At 29.1% G+C, this 14,006-nt stretch overlaps 1 protein-coding gene across 3 annotated transcripts in view; it reads left to right on the forward strand.

The window, feature by feature from the left end:
- LOC132730282 (protocadherin gamma-A7-like) overlaps nt 1-14,006 on the forward strand; it is a 61,565-nt gene that overhangs the window by 8,251 nt on the left and 39,308 nt on the right. The gene's annotated exons all lie outside the window — the stretch shown is intronic.

Below are 14,006 nucleotides of genomic sequence, written 5' to 3' on the forward strand. Positions count from 1 at the left end.
ATGAATGTAAATTAAACTTGGAATCTGTGCTCACTGTTCTTTACTTATTAGTAAAAGAATTCGGTATTTTATGTCCTGTTTCTGTATATATAATAAAGTGTTAATACATAATGTGATCAATTTCGATATTATCCTTCATAAATTTTTTTAAAGAAAATTTTTCTTAATAGCTTTTGTTACGTACACCATTATGTCATATCATGATGTAAGTACATGGGTTTTCCTTGCTCATATAAGAAGAGGATCCTTGTTGCTTAATGGCAGACATAAGAAATATTAGAAAATATTGTCTATTTTATCAGAAACATGAATATTTTATTCAAAATACACCAAAATAGCTTGTAGCTGACAAGAGTTTTCTTATCGTCACAAACTGTTTACGATCAAATTTGAATTATTGTACCGCTGTCGTTTGAAGACGATGTTGTGTAAATCAGTATGACATTTTGATTAACTTATAATGATGATGTCAAAAAATATCTACATTACCACAGATGGCAATATTCGAACCATTTAATGGCTTCCTATGGATGTTGATCGTCTTGTAATTGCGCGTGTAACACATAAAATATCGCAATATCTTGTTGATGTTATATTGTTCGTATATCATAAAAAAAACTTTACAAATGGTTAAATAATATGATGATGATTACGGATGTATTTTAAGGCCGATTTTTACAGCTTTTGAACTTTATGTTTTACAAGTTACTTTAGAGATATTAAAGGTAGATGTGACACAATGTCAGAGGTCAAAGATGTAGGAGTTACTGCTGCAAGTAGTTGTATAAAAATGTTACTGCTTGTGACAACAAAAATATTTTTTTGATTTAAGAGCTATGTTCATTATACATCAACTAATTCTGAAGTAAATCATTATTGTTGTTGTTGTTGTTTTTGTCAAAGTTACATGATTTATATTTATCATTAGCAGCATGGTCTAGACTTATTTTATTTGCACACTGATTTACAATGTTAGTGTTAGTGGTGATTCCTTGATTAGGAGGATGCTCGGTTATTTTCAGTTTGATATAAGATATATCTCACTGAGATATTTCACTTTAAAGTAAGATATTTTTTAAAAGATAACATACAAATTCCTGTGTTTATTTTTATATTCCATATTGGCCTTTTTTTTACAAATACACAAATGTATATATTATGATAAAAGAAAATTGAACAAGAACAAAGTTATTATAATAATAAGTTAAATAGGACTTTGTGGTTCACACTGTCAATGTATTTAATTATCTTAGTTATGCATTTTATTTTGGTTGTGCATATTATTTATATGTAAGGGTATTAAATAATAAAGTGGCATTCATAATAAAAACGTAAATTTTTTCTCAGAATTTAAGATGTTTTAGAATAAAAATTGAGCATATTTTGGTTCACGAAGATGCCAAACATTAAATGTTGTGGGTCTATTTTTTTGTAATTTCTATTTATCTAGTCTTTGATTGGATGTATGGTTAATATATTGTTTACAGGTTTGATAATCTGGTATAAGAAATATGTTCATGTCAGACTTAAGAGAAAATCTCTTCCTGTTATCACACAAAACAAGAATAAAGAAACTGTAATGTTTATTGTACAATGTTTAGCAGTTTTTAGGTAAGAACATACTCAGTGCATGTTATTGTAAACTGTTAATTCTGATTGCAGTGTGTTTTTATGATTACATAGTTTTGATCATTTTGTTAATCCATTATTTACGCTTCATGATTGAAGTCATTTGTACAGTCTCTAATAAAAGTGAGTTTTTTTACCTTAAAATAATAATGTCTTATGTGTCTACAGATGTAGACTGTTTCACCTTTGTAAAAAAATGTATGTGAGATTTTGAAATTGTACTTTTGTTGGATATATATTTTTTTGTTACAAATAATTCACAATTTAGTCAAATTTGTTTTAAAGATCAGTTCTAAATATATTAACATGATCATAATTATATAAAAGGTGCACTTAAGTGTTCATTTTATTTGTCTTGTATGCTAAGTGTTAAAATACCTGATTTAGGAGACCATCTTAAGACAAAGACTGATTTCCTTGTTTCCTAAAACTAGCATTTATATACAGGGTTGAGTGCACAATAATTAATAAAAAAGAATGATGGGTAAAATCTAAATTATTTGATAAACATGTGCATAACATATGGAAGTTGACTCAGCCTTTTTATTTTAGGATTTTTATGAACAAAAAAATTTTTTTTACAGGATACATAGTATATCAATTAAAGGTTTTATTTTTTATGTGACAAAAAATTATTGCGCAAAATGTAATGGTATACAAAAAATACATCATAATTCTTTGAGTGACTTGTGACTTAAATTGAACATTGTGATACTTATTAATGGATGGAATACCTCTTACTTGATAAAGTCATGGTTCTGTCTTGTCTTTAAGTTTCAAACTGTACCAATTTTTTTGTATTTATTTCTTGCCATAATTTTGAAAATCAAGTAAGAATACTGTTTAATTGATATAACTTTTTAACAACAAAAAATATGCATAGCAATTTATTGATAAAAATGCCGATTTTGTATTAATTTTGACCTTTGATATAGAATAGAATAGGAACTGTGTATTTTTTTGCTTGATAGAGAAAGTTGCAACATCTTCTGTAATAAGTTTATGGAAGATACATGGTAGTGTTGCAGTGTTTGTAAGTCAATAACAATTTGTCATGATTGTGTTAATTGACAGCCATTATTGACAGATTTGCTAGAAGAGTTTTAACATGTGACTCTGTGGATTTGATAATTGTCCCAAATCATGTCCTGCAAATGTCCCACTGGTCACTGTAGGTCAATGAATAGACTTTCATTAATTAGATGATAGTTACATCTTATCCCTTAAAAAAGGGGTTTTACGTTGTTAATGTACTTAGTTTATAACACAAGTGTGATAAAGCAATTCAATTAGATAGAAAATTTGCATAAATTAACATAAATTAGCATAAATTTACATATGTAACATAATTACTGTGTATGACCATACCCTATAATGAGCTGATTATGTTATTAACTAAATCTGAGTGATGTTTAGATGTCTTTGTGAATAAATAATTCTAAATTAGAAGAGTAAGAAGAGAACCCTGAGCTCTACTGACCATACAATTATTCATACATGTACATTATCTCTGAACAAATTTTATTTTGGTTATTTAAAACTTTGTCAGTGTGACATTATTGAATCTAACAATTTTAATGTATTTTTGCGTTACTAGATTTTTAAATTTTACTGTATCTTTGTGTTTCTTAATTTTTAAAACTATATATTTTCATGTATTTTTTCATGTAATTAGGGTACCGAAATTATAAAACTTGCTTAAATATCAAGATGTTTGAAAAATTTACATACTAGGTGGAATTTATATAAAGAGTGAAGTGGGTTTAACATGTTTTAATTATCATTGGAACCTTTGAGACAAAGAAAATTACCTAAAGATGTTACAGTGTCTTTTGAAACAAAAGGTTAAGTTGTTGAGAATTGTATAAACTGATAGAATTAAAAGGCATATTTCTTCATGTCAAAAGTAACATAATAACAATATTTCAGGAAATCATATTTCAACTTCGCTAACATTTTGTTGACACCGTCGATGCCATTTATGTGTAATTTTATGGAATTTTCGTGTTTCAGTATTTTTTTAAACATTGAATTTGAAAAGTTTTTATAGTCATTTTATGTAAAGGCATCACTTGTAAAACAAAAGGAGAGGATGTAGTTATAGTTGTAGCCGGCAATATAAGCCATTTTAATATGTCTTGTGTTGTCCAAATTCACCATAAATGTCTGTCATTTTTGGAAAACAAACTTAATGTTATATGTTTATGACTTCTCTATCTTTTGTTTAGAACACACAAATCATGATTTGGATAAAATATAAAAATATAAGGGGGAAAAAAAAGAAAAAATCCAAAAATGTTTCATACAAATGTCATTGTTTATTTAAGACAAGTATATAATTTTTTATTTGTTACAATTTTTCATTTATAAATGGACTGTTTTTCTGTTGCTTTTGATATGATTTACTGTTGGCTGACTCACTTTAAATTTTCATCTTGATATCTCTTATATTGATCATGGACAGTTCCAAAGTGGATACTGGACAAGTCTAACAGGTTAAAGCTTGTGACTGGGTGATTGTGGACAATATTGCTCAGTACTGGAATGGGTTTGAATCATGTCATTTATGACAGTATTAAATATTCCTCTATTTCTGTTGTACCCTCTTGAGCCTAGATAACACCAGGGTGTTTCTCCATCATTAAAACATAATAGTTGAGCAAATAGCATAACATATGATCATACAATCTCCTGTGCTCCCATTAAATATTAAAAAATAATGTCCCCTAAACATAATTGTAACATATTCTGATTTATGAATGTTACTATATAAGGAAAGTAGACTTTATGAAAAAAAACAGTGCCACATTTTAGAGTGACATACTTTAAATTTGTATGTAATATCAAAGAGAATATTGTTCCTGCGATGTCACTTATACCAGATACATGTAAATATAAATATCATGAATTGTTGATTGATGAAATTAGATCTGTATACCAATATTGAGACCAAGGTGCTCCAATTTAGTATTATGGTACCGTACTGATTCTGTTTAACACCCCTGCTTATTATCTTACTTAAGATGTTTGCAGTGCATGCTGAAAAGCCCATCTTGAGCTTTGAATGTTGGGAAGTACTGTTAATCCACCATTATGATGGAAGTTTTATTTTGCTATTTCTTTATGAACATTAATTAAATGTGTAATTTTTCAAGAAAAGACACTAAGGTACTGGTACAGACTGGGAATATCTGTCCCTCAAGTGACTGTTTAAAAGCCTTATTTCTTGTTCAACCCGCATGGACGATAAAGCGATTACTGTTACCACTGGTATAGAGTGAGGCCAGCATGCACATCCTTGTAGGCACTACTCTGTTGGCTTTCTGTTTAGATATGATTGATTAATAATGGACTTGCCTTTAAAAAATTTAAGCTGGGCAAGTTCATATGAAATATTCAGCAGGATAAGGTTTGTACAGTTACACTCAAGATTATGGTGGCTGATTCAATCCATGTTATATTTTCCCTCCGCAGGGCACCAGATGAAAACAACAGTAAATTAACGATCTGTGACTTTGTTGTATCTTCATGTTTTCGCCTTGCGCTCCACAGTGCAAAAGTAAACAAAGTGGTTAATTTCTTGTGTTTCCATTTGGCGCTCCACAGTGCAAAAACACAATATTGGACAAATTGGCCACCATACAAGATGGAGCATGAACCAATGTGGAAGATGTGATGCTGTAATAATACACTTTTTTTCTTATTTTGAATGATATATGGCATCCGAACCATTACAGAGACACTTGGATGATTAAAGTTACAACTACTTAATTGTTATTGATTACTCATAATTTATACACCAACAGTGTCTGGTCTGTGTTTTATATTTGCTTATTAACTCTGTAAAGCAGGTGTTAAACTATCTATAGAAATTGGCCAATTTTACATGCTCGCCATGTTCTATTTCACCTCCAAGAATGATATAATGATATCATGCAATGATCAATGAATTATATCTTAATCCTTATCTGTCAAAATTATATCGCACATCTAAAAACAGGACTCTATCAAGATTTGTTTCTTTATCATTTTGAATTATATTAACCGTATAAACGGATTATTTTAACGGAACAATGTTGGGGTGATGTTGATATTAAGATTTGTTCACGATTAAAATAGAGTAGTTTATACGCAGAGACAAACATGGAATTTGAATTGAACTTCATTTAAATCTTTACACAAGATTATCTTGTATATGATCTAGTTTATCTGTCTATCAAAGCCCGTCCCATGTTTCATAATCTCCGTATAGCATGCTGTTTTCAACTATAAAGTCATCATCAATAAAAATTTCGACCATCTTAAATGTAAATAGGCAATTGAGTTGAATAGATTTGCATGCTTGGTTTTTTATTTGCATGTTTTACAAAGGTTTGATCATGTTTTATTGTTGTGTCTTGTTAACATTACAGTTAAATATGTGTTCATATAGTAATCACCTTTACATATAGACCACTTGTGTTGTGGAAAAATTTTATTTTATTCCTATTGTCTAAATATGTGATTTTGTGCACAGAGACCACCTCTTAAGCAAGATTTACATATTTGATTATAGGGAAGCTTTAAAAAGGTTTATCTTTTGATTTACATTAAAAAATTAGTTGTTGATAAAAAACTACTTTTTCTTTACCACAATCAAATCATTATAATACCTGGTTGTAAAGGTCATTTTGGAAAACAACTAAAATAAGGCACTTCAGTATTGTGAATACCGGTATAATGTAGTGAATTATAACATCTCAAGCAAACACTATTTTGTTATGTATAATGTAGGTTATAATAGCTATCTATCCTAATTATTGAGAGATTCTAGCAGTGAAACTGTAACATTGATTTTAACTCAGTCTAACTAAATTACAATGACAAAAGATGCCTTTGTGAGAAAGTAACTTAAATACAGGAAGTGGTCTAGTGATCAAGTTGTGTCTGTCTCTATCCCATGGATTGCGAGGTTGAGAAGATTACTTGGTTCAGAACCATGTTTCCTTGTATGACTTCAGTTACCTTATTTCTCCCTTAGTTCCAGGAGACGGAATCAAAAGTGGTTCAATTCAGTTTTATTCTAGCTGCAATGAATATGTTTAAGTTAACCTGAATGCACATAGGTTTCAATCAGTTCATAAACATATGACAGCTATAATGTACTATGGAAGCAGAATTGAAATTTATGTTTTAATGCACTTTACTGAGAAAGAAGGTGATAGAATTATATTATACATGTATTGCAATTATGTTAAGTCAATTGCTTACGACAAAGAAATAACTCTGGTGAGCTTAAATTTATAAAGAACTCAAACATGGCTTAAATCCTAATTAAATATAACTTGATAAGCTGCTATTATTTATTATAATAACATAATTTACCTTAACTGTGATTTGTTTATAATAAGATATTTGACTTTTAGTGAATTATAACATCTCAATCAAACACTGTTTTGTTATATATACATTATATAGATGCGAAACTGAGATAAATTATTTAGATCATTTTGATTGAGTCATTATATTGTTTATGTCGGTCATTCCAATTTTAATTAATGAACAATGAATTCCGTGTTCCATCCAATACCATACCGATTGATATTATTCCGATATCAGATATCATTTCTTTAACGTGGTATGACAATTCAAAATTAGCGGACCTTTTAAAGAATACATTGAACTGTTAGGATGAAATAGTTCGCTGATAAACATCTTATAATGTGAAACAATTAAACATCTTGCGTTGTTTATGTTAATTTGTTTAAAGTTATATATTGACTGTTTGTCGGGCTGCCAAATGTTGGTGATTTTTACTGTGAAAACTGTACAATGATATAATTTGTAGTGCACTGGATTATGTAAGGAAAGTTAAATTAGACAAATATTAGTTATACCAAAGAAAATGGCAGAGTTCTGAAAGTTTCTGGTGAGTTTCTGAACAAAAAATGTTTTTAGAAAAAAATACATAAATAATTTTATTCATTTGTTATCTCTCATAAATGTGAGTGACGCTTCGAAGAGGGTAAAATTTGCGGCTGTTACTTTTGATGTGAGAATTTTGATTTGGAAATATTACCATGTTTGTCAGTTAATACAATATCCAGAGAAAAAAGGAGTAACAAAGAAAGAGTTAAAATGATGTTTTCACAAAGTGTTTAATTAATTTGTCATATTGTAAAATGAATCATAATGTAAAACATGATGTAGACGGGGAAAAAGTCTTCAGTTCACATGTTGACACGTCATATTATTGTTAACCAAATGGTTACTGGTTACATTATCTTTCTACTAAAATCTGTACATCTTTTGACAGGTCGCCACACTTTTTGTCGAAATTTCTGTTTTTATTATGTGATTACCATCTTTGTTTTAGAATGTTTTGTTTAACTGGTTTTAAAAGGATGGATAGAAGAAAAAAATGAGTTCGAACTTAAAAGGGGTTAAATTCATAAAGTATTAGCAATAGATACGTATCTTGGATGGGTTTTCAATACTTAGTAATTTTTTCGGTTAAAAGGCGGTTAAGTTGATGAAGTTATCTTAAGATCTATTACCGTTGTATGCTGATGAACCGTTAAAACTTTGTTAGGTGTTAATGTATGAATAATTGAAATTTGATGACTTATTTTGATGTTTACAGTCATAAGAAACTTTTAAACTTTTGTCTAAATACTTCAGAGTTGGTCATTAAGCTGGTTTCTTGTAGATCTAACATATCAATATATTTTTTGATGGCTGTCACTTAACTTTGTTGTATTAGGAAGTGTTTTCATCATTAGTATAATTGTTACACTGTTATTTGTTTACATGAGAATAAGTAATTTGTTAAGTAGTCATAGAAAATAATAGAATTTAAACTTCACTCAGTCGTTGATATAATCATGTATAATGGCAGACCTTACTGTTTCCTGAAAGCTACTTAACAATAGTCAACAGTTTCATTGTCAGTTATAATAGCATTGTATAAGTTTTGTATAATTTTGCAACTTTGTTATCATGCTCAAAGCTGATATACATATACAATTGTACGCATGGGGGATGACAGAAGACTTACAGTTACACAACTTTTGCTTATTATCAGACCAAAATGCATGGCAATTTTGAGAGTTTCAAAATCATTTTTACAAGTTGTCTTTTGATAGGATCTATCTTTATATAGATTCAACATTATCCGTTTTTGGTGTTTATATTAGATAGATTACATATTATGGATAAAAATAAAATCAGCTGCTGTATTTTCCAGACATCTAATATTATCACTTTTATTTCATGTGCAAAAAAAAAACGAAGTGGCATGGAGTCGCAAGTTCTTTGTTTTAGCATTTTAAGATTATGATCGTAAGAGGCCATGATTACCATTGTCTTTATGGAGACAGTTAACGGAGGCGAGGACATTTGACACCCCTCTGTCTTCATGGCATTGTGAGCACCTAACGCTGAAAACTTTTGTCACTTTTTTTGCCGTGACTGTCATAACTTTGATAAAATGACAAAATTATCTATAATGGCTGCCAGCATTTTACGACGATTTCATGCACTATTAGTGTAATGATTTTCGCTTTTTCTTGTGCTGAATGACTTTAAACGTTGTGCCGCTTAATGACTTTAAATGTTGCACCATTCAAGACGGGTATAACTTACTCAGCTTTAAATATTTGAATAGTTTTACTAACAAGTTAATTGTATGAATTAGTGTTGGGGTAGATAGACAAAAAAAATTTGGTTTATGAACACTTAAATTGTAATGAATTTGAAATTATTGAAAATTAGTTTGATTTAATTTTCTGATTTTACATATTTTTGTGAGAGTTAATGAAAGAAGGATGTTTAAAATTATAATGTAGCTCCTCTATTTACTGATAAGTAAATTAGTTGAATGTTGCTTTTTTATAAATTCTTCATTTTTTGCTAATTATGTATACAAATACAAAATAGAGATTGCATTACAATTATTAATGTAAAATATTTTCAATAATAAATTACACAAGAATGTAAATGTTCAATATTTGAAGCTGTTTTATATAGAATAATGCTATTACTCATTATTACTCTTTAAAATGTATTCATTGAAAATATGCATAAAATGTATTTATTGAAAAATGCATGTAAAATGTTTTCTTGCAAACAACTCCATTTGTTACTTAACTGTGATTTTCTTCAGAAATCAGAAAAGTCTTCTTTCCTTTTGGGACCTATCTCAAAAATCATAGTACTGCATTGAATACTATTATACCCTGATATTTTTTTCCAAGTAATACTCTAATACTTTGTTAATCTATGTTTTGTTCTTCTTGTAAACATACACGTTCACTGTGTAATATACATCATCAGGCCCGCCCACTAATTATATGGCGGAAAGATCATATGAGCTTACCGCTCTTTCTGTAGAATCGGGTCTGAATCAAGTTCGGCCCCCAAGCTACTCAAAATCTCACATTCTGATGATACGGTTTTTATGATGACATAAAACTGCTATGTTGTTTCAATCAAGATGGCTGCTATCTCTGTTGTTTTGCCACATACATCAATAAAAAAATACTAAAACGGCAGATTTTGTTGCGGAACTCGAGCGGGTTTCTGGTGTCAGAACTGAACCTGTCTTGTTAATCAAAGGTCAGAACAATTTCTACAATAATTCATCCATAGAAATTAGCAGAAAGCATGGATAATTAAGAGTGCTAGTTATTCCATTTGACCATTCTGTACCCCCATCTGCTAATGAGCTGGTCATAAAATTTAATTTGCAGAAAATAAAGAAAAGCTGTCCATAATTTTTGTCCAGAATAATTTTTGGTCGAAGAAAATCAGGAAAATTGCCAGACTAGTTTTGGTATAGATCATTGTAAGGAAGGAAGAGCAATGACAGTTTCTTAATAGGATGTGAATATTCTTGACCATTATCCTGGCATTGAGGCATTGAGGTAATAACTCTTTTACTGTCTCAGAAATTACTTTTATAAGGAATACCATGTTATCTCTATATTTCAACTGTGACATGTAAGTTTGTTCTTAGTAATAATTACAACAGAAATGAGTAGATTATTTCACTTATAACGTAGATAAATTGTAAATGTCACAAGTCTTAGTCATTATCAAATATTTCACATTGCTCAATATTTTTCTCAAACAATCATAATTTCTTTAGTTGTTTTTTTAATTCAAACATGTTGAGAAATAGTTTAAGACTCTATTCTTATATTTGTTTTACAGCATCTGTTATATGTTTGTATGTATTTAAATTTTTACTGTATAAAATGTATATACAAATACTTATATATTTATCCTGCTGGGGACAAAGTGATTGTGTGTCATGATGATACAAAATATGTCCTGGCTGCTGTGTCTTTAATAATAACATAAGACAAGTTATATTCCCAGAATGAAAAGATATATCTTCACCCTGGCTATATATGTAATACAACAGACATGGAGGTCTATATATACCCACTTTTTTAAGGATGAATCATCAGTACTTATATATACTTGAATTGTGTCTCTAACTTTGATGATTCTAATTGACATCAATTAATCCTTAAACAAATTTTGTATACTTTGTAAGTGAATAATAACTGAACTATCTATTACATACATTCATAAAATTTTGCTTCTTTTCTATGATGTAAATCAAGTAATTTAATATATAAATGAAAAGCTGTAACTGTTCCCAGTTTAATTACATGGGCCCCCTGTATTTAAAAATATCTAATTAAAAAAATCTGAAGTTTTTATCTTCTTCCCTTGAATTGTTAGAAATAGGCAGGGACACTTCAACCTTTTTCTCCGTGTTCAAAACTGAAGTGAAAATAGGTGTCAAAAGTGTCTCTTTCATTTGGACACAACTTGAAGTGCTCACCAGTTTAATTCTCCAAAGGGTATCGTTTATCCAATTAAATCTCGAGTGTTCATCTTTAAAGATTTTTTTGAATCATTCCAAATTTATTTTGAGAAGGGACCTTGAGATAAGGGCTTGTGTGAAATCTAAGGATGTTCTTGTTGGTGAATAATTTCCAGAATTTCTTTTCAAATATGAACTTGGATGACTTTTCCATTTCTAAAACATGAAAAAAAACACAACCTTTCTGAAAGTTGATGGGTTTTTAAGTGGCTTAAAGATGAAAAAGAACATTTATAATGTATCAAAAAATGGTATTAAATAAATAAAGTCACAATTGTGATGTGTTAGCTATAAAAGATCAACTATAAAATGATGTTCCTATCTCATTAGGTAGGACATATTGAAATAGTTTGATTGATTGAATTCTATAAGTAATATGATAGATTTAAAATGTCTGGATCAATGTTTTATTTCATGTCAGTAATAAAGTGACATAAAATATATATTTTTTGACACTTCTTTACTTTGATAAGTAAGAAAAAACCTTTGATCTGATCATTTTATACGACTTTTTTCATTTTAATATTATGAAAATCATCATTATCAGTCTATCTATGACTTAAATGCAAAATTCTTGTGTTTCTTTTTGTAATGAGCTACAAAAATTTTAACCATATCTCAAGATTAAATAAGTTGTGACAAACTTCTGTTGAGATTGCTGTATTTTTTCTTCAGAATTATCAAGAAATACTGAAAATAGTGACAGTTATTTTATAATAGAATGTGAAAGTGTTCATTTGAACCAGTTTAACAAAAGTCATTTTGTTTTAAAGTTGAAATAAACAAGAGTATTTTATTACTTACTAAATTTTAAACTTTAAGAATTTATTTAAATCCTCATGTGAAAAAGAACATATGTAAATTTTCAACAATCTGCAACAATAAAAGCAGGTCAATGGCAAGCCCTTGTTACAGCATTATATTGTCACTAAAAACTGATTTGAATTTTTTTATTATCAAATAATTATCATAGATTGTTTTTATTCCGGATTCTGCCTCGTAAATCAAAATCGATTGGAATTTTTTCTCCCAAAATTTTCAAAACATTTTCATGTCTTGGAGCTTGGGCAATGTGATTATTTGGGTATAAAAATTTTATGTTTTGTCACGAATACAACAAAAACTTGTGTCGTACAACATCTGTATAATGATAGAAGAATTTAAATAGTGATTTTGTTAAATTGTAATGTTATTATAATGATCGCAGTCTTTGTCTGTTGCATCATGGGTATTGATAGACCTTGTGCCGAGTCCTAATAATCGCATCACAGGGAGGCCGGGCCATTGTTGAGCGGACAATATCTGGAAATTTCTGTGTGATTTCTTACACAATAGCCTTTGTCTTTTTTTTTTTAATCTTCCCATAAAAAAAGAAGTTAAAGACAGTTATAAAAACAGATTTAGAAGTTTCAATTTAAGATATGGATTTGATCATGATGATTTTTGATTCAGTTTTAAAATCCAGGACAGTTTTCCATATTTTTTGGGGTTTTTTCTTGACTTTTCCTGTATGATCCTATGACAGATGAAATGAATGTTTGTTAATTTCATGTCTTTTAAAGAACAAATTGTTTTCCTAGTCAAGACCATTCTTGACTTGTCAACAAATATCATTAGAATGCAGGTCATTGTTGACAAATTCTGAAACCTAAAATTGCTTACATATTTAAGTACATGTCTGTCCATCTAAATTGGTAGATTTCTCTGTGTTTAGATAAAATTCTAAGATGATTTACATTACTTCAAGACTTCATGATTTATAACATGTATTATACTGGCTAATGTGTTTGAAACAAACATTTGAAAATAAAAAATGCTACCACTTCCATTGATCGATATCACATATGTATTTTGTAAAAAGAATCATATTTTTGTCTTATTCAGTTGTTTTCCTTTATAATGCAATGTTGCCTATATAGTTGTGCATATAAATGTGTTGGAAAACAAATATTTGTACCTATATATAAATAAGTGTCTGTTTATTTTGGGTTGACCTCATCAACATTGTATTAAGGTTGGTATATTATTGATACAAATGTAGATAGATGTATAAAATGTATCTTTAATTGAAGATGAACTACCCTGATAACAGGTGTATGTCACTCCATTACAGCTGAAAGAAAACAATAATAATTATGATCTATTTCTGATAGGAAACTAACATACACTAGCAATTTAAGTGATATCTGTCTATATAAGTGTATATAGGCAGTCACCATACCTTTGTTTATACCATTATAGTCATTAGTAAAGAGCTAGGCCAGTCTGCCTTCACATCTGTCCATTATTTGACCCAACTATTACTGGTGTATGTTATAGACTGCTTACTACCAGTATTCAATTTTAGGACAATTTTGAATAAAAATTATGGACTGCTCTTTTTAACTCCATTTAAGCAGGACAAATACATAGCACTTGATTAGTAAGTTATTAGAAGTAATGTAATATACATATTTTTATTTACTTTTTTGGATTTCAAGATCAAATTTTACTTAAACCA

This window comes from Ruditapes philippinarum, unplaced genomic scaffold, assembly GCF_026571515.1.
Source record: "Ruditapes philippinarum isolate M1 unplaced genomic scaffold, ASM2657151v2 ctg1686_1_1_1_1, whole genome shotgun sequence".
Classification (NCBI taxonomy): Eukaryota; Metazoa; Mollusca; class Bivalvia; order Venerida; family Veneridae; genus Ruditapes; species Ruditapes philippinarum.